Raw genomic sequence first — 12,710 nt, 5'->3', positions numbered from 1 at the left:
AAGAAGTTCTGTTTTGGAGAAACCATTTTGGGGGAAGCAATCATCCGCTCTCCTCCATTTCCCCTCCCCAGTCCGTTTTCCTTTTCCTATAGGAATGGGAGCTATCGTCCTTCCGCTAAGTTAGAGAAACTGGTGGTCTTCTCTTCTCTGAAATTGTCTGAGCTTTGAACAGGCCTGATGTTGCTGTACAGAGAGATGTCAGAGCCAAGCAAAAGAGTGTGTCAGGGGTCACCCAGTTCCCACTGTTTGGCTTTCCCTTATGGGTCAAGAAAAAATCCCCGTGGGTCAAGAAGCAGAGACTGGGAATTGGGCCTGAGCTCTAAGAATTCTAATTGGCCCATAGAGGACTATTTGCTTGGTGAAGGATCCTGACAACAGGAGTGTAAGGGGGCCCCAGGAGAAAGCCTCAGCCGGACTTTCTGTACCATGAAATTCTGTAGGGCCTGTCGGACTCTCCAGAGAATTGACAAATGTACCCGCGCGAGTAAGCCAGTATCTGAATGACTTCCACAATGAAACTGTCACATCCTAACAGCGCAATGATTGTGGTGCTGAGTGCGAGACAAGACATTGAAGAAAGATGAATTGTTCTACGTTTACACTGTAAAATTTTGAATGTGACAAAGCTAGACAACAAATCATTGTTCCCATTTTCCTGCATACTCTGGCTAAAACTTGCATTATGTGGTCATCAACAAAGTAAAAACCTTTGGAAGATTCTTTGGAAGCTACTGTCCACAGGATAATGCAGCCTCATGAAAAATGGTATCACCAACATTAAGTAAATGGTATTAGGGAATTGCAAAGGCAAGCAGATCAATACTGTTTCAATGCAAACAAGAGTCAAGGAGCCACTGGCGATGTGAATTATAACAGCATTGCTACCTTCATCTCACAGCGGGAGATACAAAATTACTAGAAACAGCACATCTGACAATGAAGAACACAGAGATGGTTTCTGGACCTCAACAGAAAGAGATGGGGCATGGACACGCTGAAGAATCTTGCATTGATTGGACAACAAACAAATACGTAAATACCTCTTCTCTATCCATTATTCTAATCGCCATTGATAAATCGCTACACTTCATATAGGCCCATGACTTTTATAGTACATTTTTAATCAGATTGTTTGTTCAGCAGGGACCCCACAAAAATATATTTGATCACAATGCTTTCACAATTACAGGCAGCCCTTAGTTTGATTTTTTTGACCAACAAATGAAGAAGGTCTCCATCTTTCCCCAAGCAGTCACCCAAGGAAATAGAATTTATCTTCTGACTCCTCCCCAGTGCAGATCAATATTGTTTCAGTGCAAACAAGTTCCAAGAAGCCCTCGCATTGTGAATAATGACAGCATTGCACCACAGGAGGAAACACATAGAAAGACAAGGAGAATATCGAGGGGAAGAAAAAAGGGCAGACCAGACTTGCATGTACACCCCTGAAGTTCTGGATCTACAGATCTCACCTGAGACGAAGGGAATGAAAAGTTGTGGAATCCAACTGGGATTAAGTTAAGGGAGATTGCTACCTTGTAATTAAATCACATAATAATACTTCAGTTCTAACCTCTGCCGTCTCAGAGGGGGCTCCTTGAAATTGCAGACTCCTTTCTTTTTTTATCCTGCTAACTACGCACCTAATTTTATGACTAGCTAACATCAGTTTGGACGATTTATCCAAATTAAATGGAGAGCATGTTTTGAACCTCCAAAAGTAATTCACTGTTAGTACTGACAAAAAAATATTAAATAAAACAGATGTGTAGCTAGAGGAACACATGAGAGCTAAAAACACCTGTTTGACAGACTGCAACTCTAAAAATCAACTGAAACCGTAAGGCAATTATGAGATAAACGATTAGTATAAACCTTGCTATGATTTATATCTTACTTATACTTGGCATAATTAAGGAAATTCTGAAGACTGTTGCACTCAGTGGCTTACAAACATGAATATTTAAAAGCATTTGATACCAATATGCCTCAAAACTTATGAGATCATTCTTTTAATGTGTAGAGTGCTGGGGATTCAAAATAAAATGTCAATTATAATAGACCTAAGTATTTCAGGTCTAAAAATATTTCTTCCACTCCATTGTGCCTACAAGTGAACTTACAAGAAATAATTCAGAAAAGCTACTGAAATAAAAATAGTTTTCTTCTGTAGAAAAGTGTCAAAGTTTTTATTAATTGTGACATGTTTACCAACCCAGACTTAAAATATGATGATTTTATTATTCATATCTCGGGCTGAAAAGAAGTGAGTCTAACTAAAAGCAGACTATAAATGCTGGATAGCTCTCTATCTATCTATCTATCTATCTATCTATCTATCAATCAATAATCTATCATCTGCCTACCTACCTATGTATCCATCTATCCATCCATCCATCCACCTACCCACCTACCTACCTACCTCCATTAAAATCTCAGCTATTCTTATTTGTTGTAATGTATGCTCGAACATCCTCTGACAAATTTGTAAACTTCCAGATATCTACCTAAGACAGTTTTTAACTCTCCTTTTCTAGTAATCACTGTGTGATAAGGAAATTAGCTAATTAATTCCTTCTTTCATTTGACACATATTAATATGAGCAAAGCCTTGTGGTAGGTATGATACATAAGACAGTTTCATAGAGCTTACTTTCTAAGGAAGAAACAGATTTCGCACAAGTATTTACAAAAGGCCCTGTAAGTCTAGCAGCTAGAATATGTACTTAGAAATCCGTCTGCCAGGATCAAATCCTGGCACTCTATAAGCAACAAGCTTTGTAATAAAAGTGTGAGTCTTAACAGTGTCTCTTAGAGTTGCTACCAAGGGATTTAGGGAACTGCACTTACAAGAGTGCCTGCTACATGGTCAGATTCAATACATGTTGGCTATTATTGTATATTATTCAATATATGTTGGCTAAAAGTATGGTAACTGCCATGAGAGGAGCAATACGGGATACAATATAATTTTAATATCAACTCACATAAAATATGAAAAATTCCAAATTAAAAATAACATTCTATATGACATTCTATAGTCAAAATTGAGTGTGTCTGAATGACTTTTATTCATCTAAACTACTTCTTATATTTCATTCATTCATTAAGTAAGTAAATAAGTCCTTACTGAGTTTCTGCCACGTGACTGGCCTGAGCTCGACAGGGGGTACAGGGCGAAAACAGACCCTGCAACCATGGAGCTTATGGCCTATCTTGGGGCATAACCAGAGGTGATTCACTGCCTCACAGACCCAGTGGACACCTGACTATGAGTAGTAAATCTGAGGAGAACTCAGAAACTTTACGAGTAAATAAAACTAAGTTTCTCAGGATATACGAATCCCCCTCAAATTCACATGTCACTTAGCACTGGTCAGATTGCTTACTTTGAAATGCAGACTCTCATCTCACTTCGCCTCCTCCTTTGCTACTTACGAAGTCACTATTAAATGTTTAAAAGATTTTAAATCTTGAAAGCTAGGTACCATAGAGGTACCATTAAAAATTCATAAGTCTTGTACAAAATATGTCATAGACAGCTTCCTTATCATAATGCAGAGCTAACACTATCTTAGGGTGGCCAAGTTCCAACATCCTGTTCAGTAAAGGATGCTAATATATAAACTATGGAATAAAGATAGAGGCAATGTAATGTCGTTGCAAGAGCCCTTTTTGAAGGCCTTGGTTTTTTGCTCATTTAAGCTAATATTTATTAAATACTTACAGGGTGGATCTCTCTCCTACTTCAGGCGATTCAGTATCTGTTTGCCTTCCTGGAAACATTACCCTCATTTTCCCTTAGGAGATGGAGAGCAGCTGACCCCACCCCCAACTTCTGTGTCGTCACGTAACTCAAGCCAGTCAAATAAGCATATCCCTTCTCAGTGGCCACAGTGATTGGTTCAGGGACATGATGCAAAACATGAGAATCAGTCCCAGGGCTCTGAGAGAGCTGTTAACAAAAAGGCTCTTTCTTTTCCCTTGAGTGGCCAGTCCTCACATATATGCCTGAGGCTTCTTACACAGCCTGCACAGAGCCTGCCAGACAACAAGGACAACCAGGAGGGAAACGGGGGCCATAGGTGGAGCCTGACTGTAAAGGAAAAGAGAGGGTGAGAGGAAGTCTGAGTGCTTGTGACTTGTTCTCTGTGGAGGGGGTACAAACTCAGGGAGAGGCAAAGTATATTCTACTTCCCAGAAATAAATGTAATTTCTGTCTTAATCTCTCATTGCACTTGGTGACAAAACAGTGAATATGAGACAGTATGTCAGTCAGTATGTCAATCAACACATGGCCTGTCCTCTTCAGTTTGAGTCAAAGGGCCACAGCATAAAGTGTGAGGATTCCATCAGCTGCCCTCTGGCTGGTGCCCTCTGAGAAATCCATGACTCCACTGGGTCCCTCCTCACTCTCTACTCAGATCTCTCTCTATCCTCCTTGTCTCCACCATGTGGTCCCTCCGGATTGTGTAGCTGTCTTTTGACAACCCCTAAATCCTCCAGAAAAACTGTATATTTCTGACCTGACCCACCAAACAACCTTTATTTACACACCGTGGTATCAGCATGCCTCCTGGGGTTTAGATGGACGTAATATCAAAGGTATCCTTTCTTCTTCACTACCCACACCCACAAATGTGGAATTTTCTAACATCACTCCACTCTAGGACTCACCCAGGGCCAGTCACCATTCTTGGAATTTCATGGACATCTATACTCACTTGTCTCCTCTCTGCCTCTCTCTTCTGAAACCCGGAATGGGAAAATGGACTTTTCCATTGTGACCTATTCTTCCCAGATCTATTCCTTTACATAAACTTTGTCTTTTGAAACTGAAAAATCTTGTCTCTGGTGAGTTGGTAGTCGAGAAAGCCTACCTTTGAAGTTTAAAACCTAATAATCTCTCTTGGTCTCTGAATGTTCTGTTTCCTGAGGCAGTGAGTAGATGCTACCTCAATTCATCCCTGAAATCAAGGAAATGAAGAAAATCACTGATAAAGAAAAACAAAACAAAACAAAAAGATCTTCTGAGATTTGCTTTAAATTAATCCAAGAGCGGGTACTGGGATGGGAGGAGTGGGGAAGTATAGATGAAACAAGATTCGCCATACCATACATGAATAATCGTTGAAGCTCTGTGATCGCCCTCGAGGGTTCATCGTACTATTCTTTCCACTATCTTACTCCTATTTTCTGTATGTTTGATTTTTGGAACACTTTCATATTATAAAGTATTCCTTACATTAAGATAAAAGAAACTTTCAAGAGGTGAATAAGGCGGGTAGGCCACACAGGAGGAGGAGGTGGCAATATGGTGAAGCTGATGGGACAGGTGGGACAGGGCACTGAGCTAGACCTCCCTCCGGAAGTGTAAAATTCCTATCATCGAACATCTAAGAGCTACCTTAGACCAGTTTGATGCTATTGATTTTTCTGACAATGAAGTCAGGATACTGGATGTTTTTCCTTTGTTAAGAAGCCTGAAAATATTGTTAGTGAACAACAATAGAATATGCCGTTATAAGTGAGGGACTTGATCAGGCTCTGCCCTGTCTGACAGAACTCATTCTCACCAGTCATAGTGTTGGGAAACTATGTTATCTGGACCCTTAGGCATCCCCCAAATCATTGACTTACCTAAGTATTCTAAAAAATCCTACAACAAATATGAATCATTACAGACTGTACGTAATTTATAAAGTTCCACAAGTCAGAGTACTGGATTTCCAGAAGGAGAAACTAAAAGAGCATCAGGAAGCAGGGAAACTGTTCAAGGGCAAATAGGGTGCACAGCTCACAAAGGATATTGCCAGGGGAAGCCAAACTCTCAATCCAGGTTCTGGTTTGCCAAATGACAAAAAAAAAAAAAAAAAAAAAAAGGTGGGCCATTCCGAGGGAATGTAGAAACAATCAAGAGTGCCACAGCAAATGCATCAATTCTGGTGAAAGGGGAGAGGCTGAAGAGCTTGCACCAGTCCAGTCAGGTACTGGTGGAGAATGCAGATCATCAGTCCCCATCGAGATGGAAGATGATGTAGTCACAAATGGGTCCTGAGCTGTGTGTCCTGAGTATCTACAGATGCATCGTATGTCCACTTGGGACAAGTCCTGCTTTTGGAACATGGAATAGTAGCCTTAGTTGTGTCAGCAAAGAGGAGTTTGTAAGCATTGTTGAAGTGTTTAAAACTACTGCTGGTAATTTTATTATGTTTTCTACAAATAGTAAAAATAAAGGACACTCCCTGTGCTGCCAAAAACAAACAAACAAACAAAAACAGAGAGGAATATGACTCTTTGGAAACTATAATCTAGTAAGGTTAAAAAAATCTTTCTTCCAAAAGTTCTGGAGCTACCTCAATTGTTTTTGCTCTTTGTTCTTTTGTTTGAAATTCCATAAAGGCAAATCCCTTTGGATCTCCAGTACTTATAATGTGGTATATGTATACTTATATTAACAACATTGCCACATTGACCAAATATTTGTTCAACCCGGCTGTGATGAACATTTTTGGAAAGTAAGTGCTGTAAGAAATTAGAAGCAGTATTAAATATTTAAAGATTCGTCCTCAGAAAGTCATATTTACCTGAATATTTACTTGAATATTTTTAAAAATCATAATAAAAGAAAAGAAAATGAAAAAAAAAATCAGTTAACATCTAAATCTTCCTCCTGTTTTTTTTTTTTTTTTAAAGATTTTATTGGGGAAGGGGAACAGGACTTTATTGGGGAACAATGGTCAAATTGTTGTCCTTTTAATCTTAGTTATGGAGGGTTCTGTTCAGCTTCAAGTTGTTGTTCTTTCAGTCTTAGTTGTGGAGGGCGCAGCTCAGCTCCAGGTCCAGTTGCCGTTGCTAGTTGCAGGGGGCACAGCCCACCATCCCTTGCGGGAGTCGAACCGGCAACCTTGTGGTTGAGAGGACGCACTCCAACCAACTGAGCCATCCGGGAGCTCAGCGGCAGCTCAGCTCAAGGTGCCGTGTTCAATCTTAGTTGCAGGGGGCAGAGCCCACCATCCCTTGCGGGACTCGAGGAATTGAACTGGCAACCTTGTGGTTGAGAGCCCACTGGCCCATGTGGGAATCGAACCGGCAGCCTTCGGAGTTAGGAGCATGGAGCTCTAACCGCCTGAGCCACCGGGCCGGCCCTAAATCTTCCTCCTGTTAAACAACAAAATTCAACTGAGTAAATTTGAGGTTGTAATTGGCTTTATTAAGTGATTGATGAATCAGGCAGCATCCTGTCTAGTAAATAGAATGGTGCTCCAAAGGGTGGTACCCAAATGGAAGGATTTTATAAGAAAGGCAGGGCCAGGGAGCTATTAACAAAAGAAAAGAGAGCATTATTTTTCTGACAGGACATCTATTTTGAGGGGAAGGGGCCAGCAAAGGTTTTATCATGTAGACTGCCTCTTCTTCCTATGCGGTGGGGGGTGAAGAGGGGTATTGAGAAGGCCCACATAACAGATTACCACATTGTCGTTGAACAGGAAATTCCAGACTGATTGATTAAGATTGTATTTCTGGGAGAGGGTGAAACTGCAATTAAATCAGGTATTAGGTCTAGGTTTGGTATCATGGGCTTTAGAGCACAAGGGATGCCATTTTGGGCGTGAGTCTTTTCCTTTACCATTCTGTTATGCAATGATGTTCAGGATTTAGGTAATTCAGGATTATTAAAGGAAATCAAGATGCAAAATAACTTGATTGGATTTGTAATTTTGAAAGGTTTCTCTAGCTGTGGTATGATGGAGAGTGCCTCTAGTCAGAAAAACTAGAGGAGACGAGTGCCTTCATCTGAAGAAATTGAGTCAGGAGGTGGTAGAGCTGGAAGGAAGGGTCCAAGCAAAGACACTGTGTCTTGTACAGGGAGGATAACAGAAAAGTTAGCATCAGCATTCCTTCCAGGTTTCTGCTTGGGTTACAGGGACAATGGCAGAGTTCAGAAGTAGAATAAAGATCGAGGAGCCAGATACTTGGCTCGTGTCTTGACTTTGCCATGAAATTTTTTTGAGGGGCCTTAGGAGAGCCAGCTAATTCTGTGTTTAGTTTTTGTGCATGTGAAATTATGAGAAAATATAAAATAATTATAACTATTTTAAACCATCAAGCATTATTTTAGATAATTATCGTTTCCCCAAAATATACGTATGATATGTTATATGACCCACGTAAATAACCAATGATGAAATAAAGAATATTTAACAGTCTTGGTCTCTAACCCCTCTTTTTGTGCAGATAGAGATCATAGTAACACACTTGAATGTAAACATTTTGAGAGAAAACAGTTCAAATGCAATTAATAGAAATCTTTGATTTAACTTAGCTCATCAAAGCAAGTACATGCATTTATTTTAGTAACGTGTCAACTTCAAACAGCTAGGAAGAAACAAGATGAGTGCTGAAATTTGAATGGACACTGGGCTATTCATTTCAGCCTAATACGACAGAAAATAAAAAGCTTTCACTCAAGACATATAGTATTCATGCAGATACCAGCAAAGAAAACACTTCCTCGTCCATCTCCTTGCAAAAGAATAGGCAGAAACTAAGAAAATAATTCCCAAGCTAGGAAGCATTTGGTGCATAATATTGAGAGCTGACTTTAACACCTGCATTTTTTTTTTTTTTTTAATTTGCACTTCAGGGTTAAAAACATTATTTTAAGATCATTCCATTTCCTTCGATAATTTTTTGGGTATCAGTCCCCAAACCTTTTCTTAAGACTAATTCTGTGACCCAACTAGAACATGTCATTGTAAGAATTCCTTCTGTCTTCCCTTTAAGAAAGGCATGGCTATTTTTCACAGTGAAACATTGATAATTTATTCCTAGAATTACAAAGCATTTTCCGGCACTGCAAAGACAGGAGACTCATTTTGTTATACTCTGATGTGCTCACATTGATTTAAATTCCCAGCATTCTGTTTAAGTCTGACCTCTGTCTGATGCGGCCTTTATTTCTCTCATCTTAGGGGTTCCCGCAGGGGTGTGGAATGCCACTACTGAGAGAGCATGTCAGCAGCATTTCTTAGCAAAACACTGCCAGAAATACAGAAAATAAACATCTTTGAAAAATAGCTGAGTTGAAGTGCTTCCAGATTCAACTCCAAACAGCTAAACTCCCTTAAAGCCTGTTAAATATTATAAAAATCTGGTCATTAACAGAAGTTCAGCCTGCAGATTGCAACATGACTTCGAAACACTGAGAGAACTAAAAGGCAAGTTTGATAGCAGCCCTGTTGATCCTCAGACAGGACAATCTCCTACTGACTTTGGGGTTGAGGAAGAGGGCAGAGGCTGAGAGCTCAGTACTGAGGAGCTCTCAGGGGGATGCGATGTCTAAATTTGGGTTGGCAAGGGCTGATACAGAGCTCAGCACCTAATTAAAGCTGCTTTGGAAACAGCTCCCCGTGCAGAATAAACGTCTCTATTTAGAATTAGTGATCACCCTCTGGAGAGTCGTCATTAGACAAAAATTAGAACGTGGCCCTTTGGAAAATCTTCACCCTAAAAGATGGTAACGCAAGAGTAATGTTCCATATTGGAGTCCTGGAACAAGGTCACATTTGTCTTATCTGCACAAGGATATCTTGCTCAACTATCAGTGTAGGGATGAATAAAGCCTGGAAAATTCTCAAGCTGTAGGGAGAAAGTAATCAGGCTTTCACATGGAGGTAAGAGTAGTTCATCCATGAAAACATGCATCCTAAGCAATAATACTCCATCAATACAGACCTCTGTGAAGATCCATCCAAGGCCTTTGGTGCAAACAGGGAAAACATTCTGTAATTCCTACAGGCATGTGACCACCACTTGGGACTATAAGGAATATCTCATTACTCCATCACCTTTAAATCATATTCAGACATCCAGCTCTTAGATTCCATGCAGCCTGAATGGCAGGGAATTAATACACCATCTTTATTTATTCTCTCACTAGTTTACCTGCCTTCAAGTGATGCAAAAGTCCTGAGTTTATTTTGCAAAGCAGAGTCCAGAGAGGGACATACTGGTTACAGCTGAGATGCCGTTTCCTAAAAGTCAGCCGATTCTGCAGCTTCAGAGCCACCCTAGGCACACACAGTTGGCAGGCAGTCTGTGTGTATCTGGGTCCATTAGCCTTCCAAGTACCACACAGCACGTCCCCAGAGGGCTTCTTCCAGGTGTGCACACTCAATTCCCATACCTTTCCCTGTCTGGAGCTTCCCCTGCTCTCTGCTCCCCCTCTCCTTTCAGAGACAGTTAGAGTCAACTCTAAACACGCTGAGGCTTCCAGGAAAAAGAGGTTGATTTTTAGAAGCTTCTAGTGTGGGCTCCCTAAGGACATGTAACACAATGGGCCCTATTACCATGTTTCCCCCAAAATAAGACTTAGCTGGACAATCAGCTCTAATGCATCTTTTGGAGCAAAAATTAATATAAGACCTGGTATTGTATTGTATTGTATTGTATTGTATTGTATTGTATTGTATTGTATTGTATTGTATTGTATTGTATTGTATTGTATTATACCCAGTATTATATTATATTATATTATACCCAGTATTTTATATTATATTATATTATATTATATTATATTATATTATATTATATTATATTATATTATATTATATTATTATATTTAAGACCCGGTCTTGTATTATATTAAAATAAGACCGGGTCTTATATTAATTTTTGCTCCAAAAGACACATTAGAGCTGATGGTCCAGCTAGGTCTTATTTTGGGGGAAACATGGCATGTTTCCCAAAACAGATAGAGATCTCTCTCTTTCTGTGTCTCTCAGTCTTCCTCCCTTCCTCTGTCGCTCACTTCCCCCTTCACATTCTCATACATATGAGGTCTGACAATTAAGTCGCGAATTTGTTGCAGTGATGTTGCTAACCTTTTTTGACATCAGAGGGATTATTCATTATGAATTTGTACCAACTGGACAAACAGTTAACCAAGTTTACTATTTGGAAGCACTGGAAAGGAAGTGAAAATGTTAGACGACCTAGACTTTTCGCCAAAAATTCATAACTCTTGCATTACAACAATGTACCAGCTCACATGGCACTGTCTATGAGGCAGTTTTTAGCCAGTAAACAAATACCTGTACTGGAACACCCTCCCTACTCACCTGATCTGACCCCCAATGACTTCTTTCTTTACCTGAAGATAAGAATTATTGAAAGGAAGACATTTTGATGACTTTCAGGATATCAAGGGTAGTACGACTACATCTCTAATGACCATTCCAGAAAAAGAGTTCTAACATTGTTTTGAAGAGTGGACTAGGCACTGGCATCAGTGAATAGCTTCCAAAGGGGAGTACTTGGAAGGTGACCGTAGTGATATTCAGCAATGAGGGATGTAGTACGTTTTCTAGGATGAGTTTGCAAACTTGTCAGACCTTCATACACACTTCAGTTTTAAAAAGTTAATATTAGTACTGTTATTCTACTTAGCAAATGAAGAAATTAAGGCTCAGAAATATTTAGTAACTTCCCTGGATGACAATGGAGTGTGACTGGTAAAGGAGACATCTGGAGCCCAGTCTGTCTGAATTCAGAACCCATGCTTCTAAAACTTCTTTTGTCAGAAGCAGAAAAAAAGTCAATATTTGAGAAGATGACTCATAGGAAGATAATCGTTATTTAATAAAAGAAGGAATTAGGTGCTTAGGAAAGTAATGTATTAACAGGTAGATGCTGGTGATGATGGTAAGATAAACTGGCTGTAGAGCTTTTGTTTTTTGTCGTTCTTCTTTCTCCAAAATAAAGTATAGAGCATGCTTTAAGCCAAGAAGAAAGGAAAGGACCAGAATCTTAGTTTATTGACATTTTATTCATTATCTATTCCTATGTAACAAATGATTTAGTGGTTTAAAACAACAAATATTGAGATCTCCCATCTTCTGTGGGTCCGAAATCTGGGTATAGTGTAGCTGGTGCTTTTTGCTCAGTGTCTCTCATGAGGATGCAGCCATCTTGCGACTATGGTGGAAGCTTCTGCTTCCAAGTTCACTCTCATGCTTGCTGGCCAGATTCAGTTCCTCATGGATTGTTGGGCTGAGGGCCTCAGTTGCTCGTCATGCCTTGTAAGCCTGTCCATCGTTCAGCTCACAACCAGGCATCTGGCTTCTGTCAAGTGAGCAAGAGATGGAGAGATAGAGAGCAGTCTTTTTTGTAACCTGTGTTAATCTATTCAGGCTGCTATACCAAAATACCAGAGACTAAGGAGCTTATAAACAGAAATTTGTTGCTCACAGTTCTAGAGGCTGGAAGTCTGAGAGATCAAGGTGTCAGCATCATCGGGTGATAGCCCTCTCTGGGTTGGAGACTTCACATTGTATCCTCATGTGGTGAAAGAGGCAAAGGACCTCTCTGGAGCCTTGTTTTATAAAATACTGATCCCCTTCATGGGGTCTCCACTCTCATGACTTAAGCACCTCCCAGAAGACCCACCTAGTCGTACTATGCTCTTTGGCGGTTAAGATTTCAACGTATAAATTTAGGGGAACACAAAACCTCAGACCATAGCATTACCTAACCTGGGAATTAACATCCCATTATATTATTTTTGCTGTATGCTATTCATTAGAAGTGGGTCTGTAGGCCCAGCCCACAAGCAAAGGGAAGGAATTATACAAAGGTGTGAATACCAGGAGGAGGGGATTACTGGGGGCTTCTTAGAGGCTTCCTACCACACATGTAGATGGGATTGA

The 12,710-nt window shown here is 40.0% G+C and overlaps 1 pseudogene; it reads left to right on the top strand.

Moving 5' to 3' along the window:
- Positions 1-936: 936 nt before the first annotated feature.
- On the top strand, positions 937-6,058 carry LOC109457588 (U2 small nuclear ribonucleoprotein A'; annotated as a pseudogene).
- Positions 6,059-12,710: the final 6,652 nt, after the last annotated feature.

Source organism: Rhinolophus sinicus, linkage group LG12, assembly GCF_036562045.2.
Source record: "Rhinolophus sinicus isolate RSC01 linkage group LG12, ASM3656204v1, whole genome shotgun sequence".
Classification (NCBI taxonomy): domain Eukaryota; kingdom Metazoa; phylum Chordata; class Mammalia; order Chiroptera; family Rhinolophidae; genus Rhinolophus; species Rhinolophus sinicus.
Note: the sequence above shows the minus strand (reverse complement) of the source record. Positions and strands in the feature narration are given on the sequence as shown.